The following is a 14,987-nucleotide window of genomic DNA, read 5'->3' as shown; positions in this document are numbered from 1 at the left end:
TGCAGTTTCTTCCTAGAACTAACCAACAGTATTGTACATTGTGTCAAGACTGAAGGTTTGTCAAACAGACAGTCAAGGAATCAAAACCAAAGGCACACATGGACACCCTGAAAGATGGAGCTAAATTTTATTGATTGGCTTGATAGAAGTTGGAAAAACCTTTTTCATTCAGCAAATGTTTAGCCAAAATTCTGTCTTACCTTTTTTGTCAGGTGTTTGAACATCAGTGAAAATGTCAATATGGCTTAGCTTTTCTTAGCAGCTTTTTTTTTGTTTTGTTTTGAAATTAGTTGTTTAAGGTGAGGGAAAATGATACTTGAATTGCCTGGTTAACTGCTGTTACTGCATCTGAACAAGAGTGAGTAGAAACAAGACTGGCTTTTCTCAGGTTAGGAGGGGAGAAAAGGTGAGGACAAACAGCTTGCAACAACAAGTGGAGGGAGAGAGCACGTGAGACTGGTGAGGAGCCTGACCACTGCAGGGACTATTGTGTTGCTTTAGGCTGACTGCAAGTCCCTGCTCCTTCAATACAGCATCACTTTCTTGGAAAATCCCACCTAAACTGCCCCAAGTCAATATCCAGAGGAGGGCAAAGAAGTTAAACCTATGTGCAAGTGTTGATACTCCATTAGTAAACAGCATTTTCACCCAGATGATCCAGCAACAGGTTGCTTACTAAATCAGCTTTGTTCCCTTCTACCTTTGTCATGGTCTTCCCACTTAGCACAGTATCTAGAGCAGTTTCAGAGGAGCTTGCTCTGCAGGTTTTTGATGAGCTTGAGAACTTGTCATAGCTCAAAAATTACTATCTATCCTCCCTAATTTACTCGTCTACTGTTCCACTCATAAGCACTTGATCCAAAATGATATGAGGAGGGAGCTTCCAGGTAAAATTACCTTTTATTAAGCAATAACTTTCTCTCATCCATTATATCATATACGCCACTAGCACAAATGATCCTCTTGATTCTACTTTCCACCCTTTGGAGAAATTAGTTTATCTGGAATGAAAATTTGATAGGCCATCTATTTTTATACATCACATTTTAAACGTGAAAACACAGAAGTGGCAAGCAGTGATTTAGCTCGAATATATTTGTGCATCATGAAGAGAAGGGTGGTTTAGCTACCACAGTATTGCACATCTTTTAAGCTGAAAGATGGAAAAGTCAGCTAATACCACATTTTATTACACCAGCAAACATCTTTGCCTCCTCAGTGTAGAACAACAATAAATTTAGATCCCAGAGTCCCTTTCTGCTTCGAGCACAGGTTCTCACAGCATATCAGAATTGGCATAAAATACCCTAAATAAAAAAAACAACACATTCTTCTCTCTGATAAGACTGACTATTTAGGACAGAACCATTTTTTTTTTCCAGAAACAAGCTAGGAACATCCTTACATTAATCATTTTAGGCTGTGTGCACAGCCTCTGATGCCACATCTAACCGGTTAGCCAGTAAGGGTCTGTATCTCACCTTGATTTTGCAATGTAAGAAACTACATGCCAGCTGTGGGCTCAGTTTAAATGCCTAACTATAAAAATCTGAGACCATCTCTACATGTTGAGGTGTCATAGACATCTTAGACATGGGGCTGGTGATGTGACATGAAGACTATAGGAGATCATGTCCTTCTGGACTGATAGCTTAATGTTCGGCAGGATACTCAAAGGCATCTCAAATAGCACTAGACATCCATTTATAGGCAACTGCACTGAGCCTAGTGCTTCAGTCTTCAGAGCTGTTTACCTGACTAAATCTGCCTGCTTTAAAGTAATCTGAATAAGTCTCTGGACTCCACTGACTGTATTAAGTAGATTTCTTATAGAATCATAGAACGGTTTAGGTTGGAAGGGATCTTAAACATCCTCTAATTCCTACACCCCTGCAGTGGGCAGGGACACCTTCCACTAGACCAGGTTGCTCAAAGCCCTTCCCAAACTGACGCTGGGCACTTCTAAGGGTGGGGCAGCCCCAACTTTGTTGTGCAGCATATTCCAGTGTCTCATTACCCTCACAGTAAAGATTTTCCTAGTACCTAATCTAAATCTACCTTCAGTCAGCTTAAAGACATTCCCCCTTGTTCTATCACTACATGTCCTTGTAAAATGTCCCTCTCCAGCTTTCTTGACAGCCCCTTTAGGCACTGGAAGGCTGCTCTAAGTTCTCCCTGGAGCCTTCTCCAGGCTGAACAAGTCCAGCTCTCTCAGGCTGTCTTCACAGGATCAATGTTCCATACCTCTGATCATCCTCATGGCTCTCCTTGGACATGTTTTAGTTGGTTCACATCCTTCTCATGCTGCTGACCTGAATTAGTCCTGATAATTATTCAGACCACCTGGAAGAATTGTAGACAGAAAACCAGAGGAGAATTTTTTTTAAAAAAAAAAAAAGAGTTTGGTGAATTAGGAGAAAATTGTGAGGAAAGCTGGAAGAAATTGTTCAGTCTGACAAAGACCAAAGGCACAATAATGGTCTTCCAGTAGGCTTTGCAGAAAGGACAGCTGTAAATTATTCCCTGTGTACACTGAGAATAAAGGGAGTAATTGCAGTAAAGGGAAATGCAGTTCCAACCTTAAAAGAATGGTTTCTAATCATAAGGATGATGAAGTGCTCATGTACACAGCCTGGGGAAGCTGTAGAATTTCAGTCTGCTATGCTTTTAACCAGTAGGTTAGACAAACATTTCCAGGAATCATTTTGGTGTAATTGATGTGCCTGGGGCCTGTAAGCTAGGCCAGGTGAGCTTTCAGACTTTTCAAGCCCTATTTTAGCTAACCTTTTTTAGTTTTTAATCTTGATCTACACTGTGCTGTACAGGATACATCAATACAATGCCTGCTTTAATTTTAAAATTAACCTTCTATTATGGTGAAGAGTAGCACGTGTTTCATACTAGATAGCAGAGATGAAGTGCTGCAAGAAATAGCTTAGATAATGCCTCTACCAGAAGACTTACCTTTTTAGAAGAGGAAATAGATCTGTGAGCAGTAAGTAACTATAAGCACTACATGTTTTATTTAGTTACACAGAAGAGCACACACCTGGCTTTCTTTTACATTCACTGCTGTGGAGTCACTGTTCTCCATCCCAAGTATCCACACTTGCCTTTGCTCTCCTGCTGTGGGGCATTATTGCTGAGAGCTCCAAAGGCCTGCTGTGAGGTAATTAACTGGAGCACAGATGTAGTAATCTCTCCTACCAACCTACTGGCAAAACTGAAGGAAAAAGTCTTTTGCATGCATCAAGTCATGTTAGAGCTGCTGGTAGCTGTCTAAGGAGCAAGAGAATGTTGCTGCCACAGATATCACAGAATCACAGAATCACAAGGGTTGGAAGGGACCTCAAAAGATCATCTAGTCCAACCCCCCTGCAAGAGCAGGGTAACCTAGAGTACATCACATAGGAACTTGTCCTCTACTTCTAAAACAAGGACTAGCACAAAATCTTAAATACTCAGCTTCCTTCTGTGCCTTCTTTCACCATAACTGTAAAGACATTTTGAGTTCAATTTGGGTTCTGGATTGTATTTTGCCCTTGGTGGAAATTAGCAAAAAGAACAAACAGTTGTAATGCTGAGTGAAATAGCTTAGCTGCATGTATGCTATGGTCTCCTCACAGTTCTGCCAAGCCTAGGGGTGGGAATACTAAACTGAAGTAACTTTCTGTAGCAGTTATTCTGCTTCTTGCACAGATGTCAGATAACAACTTAGACAACACAGGCTCTTAGCTGACCTCCCTTTCCAGATCACCAGTTCCCTTTCAAACCCCCTATGGTTTTAGTTAAAAAAATAAGTAAATGAAGTACCTTCTAATTGTGTGGTACTGTTAAGTCAAGATGGTTTGCATTCTCTTTGCAGTTTTTGGTGACAGAATTCTTTGCTTCATTTTACACAGAGGCATCTTTTAAAAGCTGGGAAGAGAGAGTGGAAAATTTGTAGCTCAGGATGTAAGCTTGTCACTATGCTATGGGAAGGTGGAGTGGGTAGAGCTGAAAGAAGAAACACTGACATTAGCTAAGGGAAAATGGGAGAGGACAGCAGAGAAGAAAGTTATTAAAATCGCAGATAGTAAGTAATGGGAGCAAAGAGGCAATTATCTATCAATCTCCAGGTGAGGATTTACACTTACAGTTTCTTGGGATGACCTTACAGGCAACCAGTAAGGGGTTATCAAACCCCATGAATCCAGGGGAAAGCTGCATCAGGAAGAGCTGGGGGCCTTTTCAGCTCATATATGGAAGGGAGAAACTGGGGCAGGTGGCTGCATGTTGATAGAGGCATGAACGTTCACACTGCCTCAGGCTGGTACAGCTGGAGGGATAAAAGCCAAAAGCAGTTTAACTGTTAGCACAGTTACTGTACAAGACTGTAAGAAAGTCAAATTAGCAGTCTGTACCCCGGAAACATCTATAATTGCAAATATCAAGCAATGTATGGAAAATTGTTCTTTTATGAGACTGCCACAAGAACTGTCTGTGCTTTGCAGGGAAGTTCATATAGTGCTGTGCTTATTAGTTACTACTGGCCATTATACAAAACCCCGTATGTAAGGCAATTTGGTCAGAGTGCAGGTGCTGCCAGGGGCAACCTTTAGCAGGCTCCTTGCTGTGCAAGCACTCCACAACAGGGAGCCCAGCTGTACCTACTATTTGGATTTGACCAACAAGCATGGTCAATGGGAAAACTGAAAACAGTGAAAGGTATGCATGCATATCTGCATATGCCTGTGTTACCAGGCAAACATGCCATATTGATAACAAGATTAATTGTAGAGAGTTTTCAGACTACTTCCAGTCAAGTTAGGGCTTCATTGTCAGAAGACTGAAAAGTGTTACTATTAAACTTCATTTTATTTTTTTCAGATTAGGTAATTTAGAAATATTAATAATTCCCTCTAAATTTCCCTGAGCTTTTGCTGACAGTCTATTCACACATTTATTTATGAGTCATAATTAGCATAAGTAAGGCAACTAACCAAGTGACTGTGCAGGAATGTGACTGTGGTTTAAATGTTATTTAAACTCATAAATAATATACTATGAAATTAGTACTTTTCCCCTTGTTTTTATGCTATTTCCTTCTCCTGTTTTTGATTCTTACCTCTATCAGTAGTAGCAGGCAAGGCTATCTGGAGTCTAATTTTGCAAATATAAAAGACATAGTGAGAGCCAGGAAAGGTTAATCTAAGAAATAGTGTGTGTGTTGCACTCTGTAGTGTTCTGTGATTTCTTTAATTGAATTTATTAATTTCAGAGTGAGAGATGAGATGATTGTTTGTTATGTAAGTAAAAGATCTATGAATCACATAAGGAAAGAATTATCAAACATACTTTTATTCACTCACAGAATGGACCTACAAACGAGTTTGCTGGTCAGTACTTTGTTTATGACCAGCATTTACTTCTAATTAATATAAAATTATAATTATTACATCTGCCTCACTGTGATTAATGTCATATATGCATTTTTCTCAGAGTTTGCTTAACAATGATTCACCAAGTTCAGAAGTTACAAGCAGAAATTAGCCAAGTAGAAGAAATAAGATCATGGACTTTGGGAAATAACTTTGATTTCAGTCAGAAAAAGTGACTCTCCAAGAAATTGTGTAGTTGTAGATGTTATCAGTTTCTCTGATATTGTTGTCATATCTTCAATGGACTGCAGGCATCAGCAAGACAAAGTTTCTGGGTATAATATTTGGGTTGGTTTTTTTGTAGTTTGCAATTTTGAAATGTTGCAGCGTATTGAGACCAGTGTCATAAGCTCTTGCCATACTCACAGAACAGATCCAGTGAGACGTAAGTAGTCAGTTATTAAAGACTCAAAATTAAACTCTTAAAATTTCTTGTTGCCTTCGTCTGTATGTTTTAACTAGTAGGAGGGGTCAGATATAGGTGCCTGCCCCTATGATCTAAACCTGCAAAGCATTTCTTGTTAATTGTTAAATGAAGTAGGCATGCGAGCCCAAGTCTCTTCCAGGCATGGTGCCCTGAGTACTACACTTGCAGACTCCTTTTACTCTATGTATCTACTAATGGAGATAGCTCTCAGTTACAGAAGTTGGAAGCATTTTTTTCTATGCTCCTAATGTAAAAATAATTTTAATGTCACCGTTCAAGAGAAAGACGGATTATATTGGATTTTTTTGTGTGTTTGCAAATACCTGAGAGAAATGGAAAAATGCGAGGATATGTGACTGGCAAATTGAACCAAGAGTGAAAAAAGGAAGTAACCTACTGTTATTACCTTAGGTAGCTGCAGGTGCTTGAATGTATCTGCAACACATACAGCAACTGAATTTTGCTTATCATTTATTGAAGCAAAGTAATATTGCTTAGAGGATCAAGTGAGCAAATATTGATTATGTCTTCAGGAAATTTCAGAATCAATGAAACTTCACTGTTTCTATATGGTTAGGGACTAAGGAAAAATTATCTCCTTCTTTTGAAAGAAGTTGTAAATGTGAGTTAATGTTACTTCTTTAAAGACATGCAGAAATCCTCATGCACATCTGGATCAACAGATACTGGAATTGTCCCAGAGAGAAGGGGGAAATAGTAACCTCTCACAGGGTGACAGTTTCTTGCTTCCTTAGGCTGGCTCTTGCCTGCTGTTTTCAGCAAATACCTCAGGTGCATTAGCAGGGATTTCAGCAGGATTTGACCTTTGCATCTGTTTTCTTTCTGCTTTCTATGATCTGCCTGAGAGGCAAGTCTCCTAGCACAGCATGTACACAATACTAGGCAGAACACAGTCAAAATGATACAATTCATCATTTTCTCCCTCCCAACGCATAGGTATTACTCCTTTTTCCATTTCCCAGAATCTGTGTCATTTTATATTTATTTAGAAATGGATTTTAGATCACTTTGAATAGCCTTTCTAAGGCAAAGCTTTTGCTTCACCTTGGCTCTGTCAGAGCTATGGCCCCATATGGACAAATAAGCACCAAAGTAATAACTCTGAAACACAGACATCTAAAAAATCTGTTTTAATAATAACCATCTTGACTCCAGAAATTGTAAGAAAGTCTACATAACAAACCTCCAAAGAGAGAGCCCAATCCAAATGTATTTTATTACATCTCTGTGATGCCATAATACAGAAAGCCTTTAATCACATTTAATTATGAATGTCAATTCATATCTGACTCTGCTATATTGTTAACGCAGGCATCCAAAATTCCTGATAAAAAAAAGTCTCTGCACTATTCTATACAGTAGATTAATTCTAGAGTCATTAAAAACTAGTCAATGAATTTTAAAAACATTACTAGATCAAGTTAGTCTTTACAGCTGCTGACAATCAGATGTGTCACAGGTATTTTCAGAGTCCAGAGGAAGATATTAATATCTCAGCAAATGACATTAAACTGCTGTATCGAACCAAATGTACCACTTCCAAGAGCATCTCTCAGGGGTAAAAGAGAGAGCTGTGTGTCCCATCTTAAAAGAAACAGACTCAGGGGTAAAAAAAGATCTTTTTTGTAATCCAAGAAGTCACAAAATATTAAACTGTCATTGAACGCTGACTTACTCCAAGACAGGATTTTATAAAAGAAAACAAAATTGCTGCGGAAGGGGGCTGACATAAAATCAATATATGAAGTAAAAAAAAAAACCATAATGTATCAAAAGGAATATTTTAGGCTAACTGCTTTAATGGCCAGAATAAATTTTATTTGTAATGGATTACAGGAGACATCTTAGTGCACAGATTGGTTTCTCATATGGCTGTGATATTAATCATGTAATTATCTCCTTTACATGACATTCATGTACTAAAATACTGTTTTCCCTAAGCATCACCTGATTTCTAGCCTGTGCAAAACAGCTTCTCTTTAGATGGGATATGAGTAGCACTCTCCCTGTGTAAATCCTCAAATTACATGTGTGGTAATGTCATGCATTTCTCCAGATTATTTGCCACCCTCCCAGAACCGAGATGGGTATGACCGAATTGCAGCCAAGCTGGTGTTCCAGGAGCTCTGCTGACAGCAGCCCCTGCTTCAAGCAGTGACTCTTCCTCTGTAAATAATAGCGCTCTACTAGAAAGTGTAAGAAATCCAGTTGCCTTGCCATATGAGCCCTTATTTTCCCACCCAGCGGCTGTCGCCACCAAACCAGGCAGAGTGATCGACTGCTGTGCTCCCATAGCACCCTCTGAGAGCCCTTGTAAGAGTGCCATCTAGTGACACCTGCTCAGGGAACCCTGAAAATAGAATCAAACGATGGAATCGATTGTTCAGGCTGCAAAAGACCTTTAAAATCATTGACCCCAGCCACTGACTTAGCACTGCCAAGTCCACCACTCAATATGCCCCTAAGTGCCAATCTACATATCTTTTAAATACCCCAGAGCATGCTCGTTGCTACATCAGACAAACTTTGATGACAATTTGCATCTGCATGGAGATAAATGAATGTATCAATGTATTGTCCAGGTGGCCTCACAGATGACCCCTTCCCAGACCTAGATCTCCTTCTCTTCTATCCATCAGTTCCTACTTTCAGCAGGAGCAATTATTCCTGGCTCTCAATCCTTGGTGTCAGCCTAAGAACAAAAGAGCCCTTATTTATTCTGTTTATCCTATTTATGAAGTTTAATACATTCAAAGTATGTGCCATTTTCACATGTAAGTGCTATATAGTCTTTAATACATACATAAGTGTATAGTCTACCTACTAGACTGGCTAAGAATGTCAGACTGCAGGAAGTATTGAATGTGGTGCCAAAACTCTTTCACAGTGCCAACAGGAAAAGTGTTTTCTACCTCAGGCACTGGATAATCATGGTTACTAGGTGAGCACATTCACTGAATAACCTCTGCCATTCATCTCAGTAAGTGTTGCAGCATAATCTGTAGCACAGACAGAATAGATGCTCCAGGTGCTGAAGATTAGATACATTAGATTTCAAATATTTTCAGTTTCTTTGAGTATATGAAAATACAACAATCCTACATGGAGCAATTGCTTGAAATAATTATTAGCACTTATTTAAAAAACAAACCCAAAACAGTAACAAAAGAAAAAGAAAAAGAAATATATTACAAAGATTCAACTAATATTTAATGCTTTCCTAGAACCAGTTGCCCAGCTCTCATTTCTCTGACCACGAGATGCCTGTGTGCCTATGGATGATAGGAGGACTACCAGGAAGTGTATCAGATGGTTTATTTGCTCAGTCTTTAAGAGGCCCAACATGCTTTCTGGAGTGTCATCTTCTGTTCTGAAGGCTCTTTTTATACGGTAGAGAGCTTGTGTTACTCTTTATGTTAGATCTATTTCAAATCCATATTTTTTTAAATTCCTATCTTGTTTCTCCTTTTCAGCAAGCTCAGAAAGAATTGGTACTTTCCTTATATAAATACATCTGAACCTTTCTTATATGCCACCAGAAGTGTGCTATCTTCAGACATGCTACTGATAGAAATGTGTGCAGTTAAACTTTTCCAACACTTTTTAACCTCAAGAATGTGTTCCAGTTGCTTATACTTACTAAATTATTTCAGCAAGATGTTTGCTTAGTTGTATATTTTTGGAATTTTAGCAAAAGAGACTGAACAATGCAAAAGTAAAGATTTTGTGGCATACGTTCTTATAAGTCATCCTGGAAAATAGAATTTGCTCCCTTCTGTTATGGTATTCCTCTGTGATCCTAGGCAAGAATCGGGTTAATTTTTGCTGTTTAGTTAAAGAGATTTTTGTTCTCTCTCCCTGAATTAGTTCCTTAACTGAAAATCAGTAGTAATTCTGTTTCTTCCTTTCGCAGGCTCAAAATAAAAATCGAGTCATTTATTTTGATTATTGTGAACATGATGGGGTTAGAAAGAATACCACAAAAATGCCTACATTGGTTATGCTACACAGTAGATATGTCTACCTACATGCACATAGAAGAATAGAGTGAACTAGTCTTCAGTCAACATTGTCTGTCCAATATACAGCATCTGATGGAAAAAAGACCTTATCATAATGCATATAAGAACTTACATAATCCATATGCATACAAGAGAAAAAAACTCTCTTAGCTCTGCCATGAGCAAAACCTCATTAAAAAAAATGTAACTTTACAACACTGATTGAATATGTCTCAGTTGCATGGTTACACAAAGCGAATACAATGTCTTTATACATCAGTTAGAGAAAATTGGTTTTCTGTGCCCTGTTACAGCTGTACTGCACACAGGGGCTGTATCCACAGGATCTGTCTGTTTCCCAGATCACAGTTTCTGGGTTGAGAGCATTCCAGACTAATTAAATACTTTCCTGGTGGGTGTTTGGACCCATTTAAGTGAGTGAAAGAGAGAGTGTTTAATATGCATTCAAGGAGCAAACATGTTTTTGAAAAAACATGTCACTGGGAAATCAAGAATAAAAGATGTTTATACTTAAACAAAACTGATTTAATGCCTTGGAATTATGTGTTGGAAGTTTTTCAAAGGTATTAGAGGAAGATCATAGGGTGTCTGCAGAACTGTACATCTTCTTCTAGCATAGTCTCAGGAAAACTTTCAGGGCCACTAAGCAAAAGGAAATTGGCAGAAGCTTTCACAACTCGAAAAGAACAAAATGCTCCTTAGAAAATTATGAATCATTTAAATAAAACTGACTACATGAAAAGTTACCTCTTGAGTTCCCAAAGTGCAGAATGAACTTAATTCTCAGGTTAACCCTTTCTTACTCAATACCTATCTCACAGTAGGTCATGATGAAACTACGGCAGTGAAATGTAGTTATATTTGTCTGGTGTTGATTATGCACTGTATTGGATATGGGTCCCGCTTGAGAAGTGCAGCCTTAATATTCAGGCAAATATTTGTATTACTATCTTAGAATTCTCAAAGATAATTTAGTGAAGAAAGCTCTCAGAACTGGCAACTCAAGGATCACAGAAGGTGAGGATTGGAAGGGAACTCTGGAGGTCATAGGGTCCAACCTCGCTGCTCAAGCAGGGTCACCTAGATACAGCTGTCCAGGGTTATGTCCAGACAGCTTTTGAATATCTCCAAGGATGGAGACTCCATAGCTTTTCTGGGCAACCTGTGTCACTGATTTGTCACCCCCACAGTAAAAAAAAGGGTTTCCGGTGTGATCAGACTAAAGTTCATGTGTTTTAGTTTGTGCTACTGCCTCTTTTACTGTCGCTGGACATTACTGAGAAAAGGCCCCTTCATCTCCTCCCTTCAGGTATTTATACACATTGATAAGATTCCTCCTGGGCCTTCTCCAAGATAAACAGTCCCAGCTCTCCCAACCTTTCCTCACAGGAGAGATAAATCACTTCTTTAATAATGTTCATGGTCCTTCGTCAGACTCTCCAGTACATCCATGTCTCTCTTGTGCTGCGGAGCTCAGAACTGGACATAATACTCCAGATGAAGCCTCACTAGTGCTCAGTAGAGGGAAAGGGTCACCTCCCTTGAGCTACTGGGAACCTTCTTCCTAATGAAGTCCAGGATACTGCTGAACTTATTTTGCTGCAAGAGTGTATTATTAGCTCATGTTCAGCTTATTGTCTACCAGGACTTCAAGGACCTTCTTGGCAAAGCTGCTTTTTCAGGCAGCTGACCTCCAGCTTATATTGGTGCATGGAATTGTTCCACCCCAGATGTAGGACTTTCTACTTCCCCTTATTGAACTTCATGAGGTTTCCATCCATCTGTTTCTCCAGCCTGTCAACATCTCTCTGAATGCCAGCATAACCCAGTTTATCAGCTCTTCCCCCAGCTTAAGATATCTGGTCATTACAAAATTGTTAGTATTTTCTGATGTAAATAAGCAGGAACATGACAGCCTGAAAGTACCCAAGTACCAACAGAAGGTTGGAAACAGCAAGAAATGGTTTTCCTGCAAAAGCACAATCTGTTCTTCAGCTTCTTTATCTTTGCTTTGAACCAGCTGCAGTACAAGACCTTTGGCTGGTCTCTGCCATATTTTCAGTCTTAGCCACTCCTAATTTCGGAAGTCCAGGAAACAAGAACTGTCCAGAAGACAAGAACTGTCTCAAGAAAAAAAAAAAAAGTAAAAAAAAAAATTATTCTCTGGAACAGAGCCAGGATATTTCCAAATTCTTCAGTAGGGAAAGCAAGACAGAAAACAAAACCACAAAGGGATAACCCACTGTGGCATTGCAGATAAAATATTCACCTGATCCATAGGAGATCATGTGTTAGTTCCCACTTCTGACAGACTCAGGTCTGGCACATCACTTCCTTATTGAGTGCCCTGGTGCACAGGTTACAGCTTTAGTTTCTTTATTGGGAGCAATAAATAATGAAGAACAGCTTTAAATTGGGGACTGAGAAGGATTAGCTACTCCTCATCGATCCAAAACAGTGAGGGATTTGTATATAATTCGTCAACAGCTTCAGGACCTTTCCTTCACATTTTCCTGTTCTTGAGTTTGTGAAAATATTTTTATTTCATCTCCCCATCCTTTGCCCTGCAGCTACACAGACTCTGCAATGAGAGTTTGTTTAAAATGACACATTTACATGAAAAATTTAAGGTTTGACAAACTGCCATGTGCCAGTATAAACTGTTCTCACTGAAGAAAACCCTTATCAGCACTCCCTTTGACCTTTCCTGCTATAATTTTTTCTATTGTGGTTGGTTTTTTTTTATTTCATAGAGAGCAAAAAAAAGGATACATTCACACACACACACACACACAAGCCTCACATTAAATTTGGAGTATAACTTAAAAGAAAGCAAAGCAATGTATTTCTTTTCAATTCTGAAGTAAAAGAATACATAACAGATTACTGAGGGACTGTTATTTTCTCTAATTTATCCTTCAGAACTCTATCTTTGTCAGGATAGTTGCAAACACAATCTGATCAATGGAGTCCCACGCAAAACCACGACTGTTTTTATGTATCTTCTGTTCTTCTGGACCTGTAATTCTCTGCTAACTATTTCTGGGAAGAAATAAGGTCCAGAGCATTATACAATGTTATTTTAAGGAAATCAGAACCATGGAAGCATATTGCCTGAACTGGGGCACCCTAACATTAGTCCCTTCTAGCTTTAGTCTTGCTTCCATGGTTACCTGTTGCAAGTACTCTAATATGTTAGCTATAGAGAATGGAAGAGCAAAATAACCAGTGACTTTAGCAGATATGCTAAATGCATTTCTATTAATTGTCTACAAAGCGAGTTCTTCTTGCCAAAGCCATGAAGCATCTAAGCTTCTACACTGCTTTGCCAGGGCACTGTAGTGGGTCTATCAGCTTTGGTTCCATGCTAGTTTTCTTCCACAATATTCCCTCCAGAAGCCAGGATTTAGAAATGACTGCCAAGTTTACTTTTACAGATTTCTCAAAATTGCCTTCGGGACTGTACTGCAATTGCAGGAGGAAGAAAAAGAGCCAGACAATGAAAGACATAAGATTACGGAGTATAAATCACACATTTTCTTCACTATAAACCATTTTGGAAACAAAAATGTCTCCTGGAGAATTAGTTATTCACCAGAAGAGGCAGGTATGTTTATGGGTAAACTCCCAAAAGAGACTCTTTTGCATTACAATTTAAGGATAAATAAATAAATAAGAATGAGAGAAAAATGAATTTCCACTTTTCAGAAAAAAATCCCAAGACAGAATGCAACTCATTAGAATATGAAAGGTCTGTGAGCATAATAATTGACATTCCATAACGGGCTGAAATACAGCTCAATATAATAAACCTATAGTAAAGTAATTGAAATGTATTTTTCCATTTACACCAACAGTATTTTGGGGGCATGGAAAAGGGTATATAACCTGTAACTGCTTTGTTTAATCGTTTTATAAGTGGAGAACATAATGTTTTTTCCATTTGCAGTTTTCATTATGTTCTTGAATGTTCCCTCTAGCTGGTTTTATACTACGTAAAGACAAGTTCTCAGTGATAACATTGCTTACACACTACTTTCTAAAAGTTGGTGGTGTGAAAAGATATTGCTAATCAATTATGTTATTAGACAGGACTCAAGTTTAAGCTGTAAAACTGTGTCCAGCATTGAGTACTCACAGAGAACTGAACTCTGTCTAGTTTATGAGAAAAAATACCCACTGTGACAAAGTGTCAAACACAGAAAGTAATGGTGAAAGGCAGACACCAAATAATGGTGAAAATGGGGTAAGATGGCATCTGGTGATGGGTCCTTCGAAGCAAATTTCTGTAGACACTTAAATGTATCCTGGAGCAGGTAGTAAGGCAGTTAAATAATTTTTTTTTGTTAATGTGCACATTGATTTACTTTTTTTTGATATCCTAAATGCGAGGAAGTAACTCAGAGCAGACTGCTGGAGGAAGGAAACAGAAGATACAGTGAAGACAATGCTGGTTTGTTCCAGCTAAAAGGATAAGATTTATGCCTCAGTAAGCTTTTCACCAGCAGCTGAAATAAACCTTCCAAAGAAAGATAAACACAAATTGCAGCTAACCCCTATCTCTCCCAAGCTACAGACTGAAAATTGAAAGGCCAGAAGGAGTATTATAAATTACAGTGCAGATAAGGCCCATGTTGATAGTGGCTTTTTTTATTATTAACCCTTTTCCCTACCTGCTGTATGGTTTTGGATAACTCATGTCTTGAAAAAACTGGGGTTTAATTTCCTTAATCAACTATTGTTGCATTCTCATCAATCTCTACAATTTCATCCTCTATACCTGGTAACAGATCAGAATGACATACAGAGCAAGGAGCTGTAATTTTTTTACAAAAATCTGTCCCTTTCAAGATAGAAACAATTTTTTTTTCTGATGTTTTATTTCTGAGTGTGATGTATCAACAAACCTGAGTGATGAACTTCCCTGTGTAAAAAAAGAAAACATAAACCAGATATACATTCATAGTTCAGACTTAATTATGTTCCAGTTAAAATCAAATAGAAATGTCACCATGGCACTTTGGGACCTCTTCTCTACAAGATGCTTGTGTCTAAGGTTAGTAAAGACCTTGGGGATCACTGTCATAATACTGTTGC

Source organism: Melopsittacus undulatus, chromosome 2, assembly GCF_012275295.1.
Source record: "Melopsittacus undulatus isolate bMelUnd1 chromosome 2, bMelUnd1.mat.Z, whole genome shotgun sequence".
In the NCBI taxonomy this organism is placed as follows: Eukaryota; Metazoa; Chordata; class Aves; order Psittaciformes; family Psittaculidae; genus Melopsittacus; species Melopsittacus undulatus.
The sequence above is the reverse complement of the archived record's forward strand: the minus strand, read 5'-3'. Positions refer to the sequence as shown.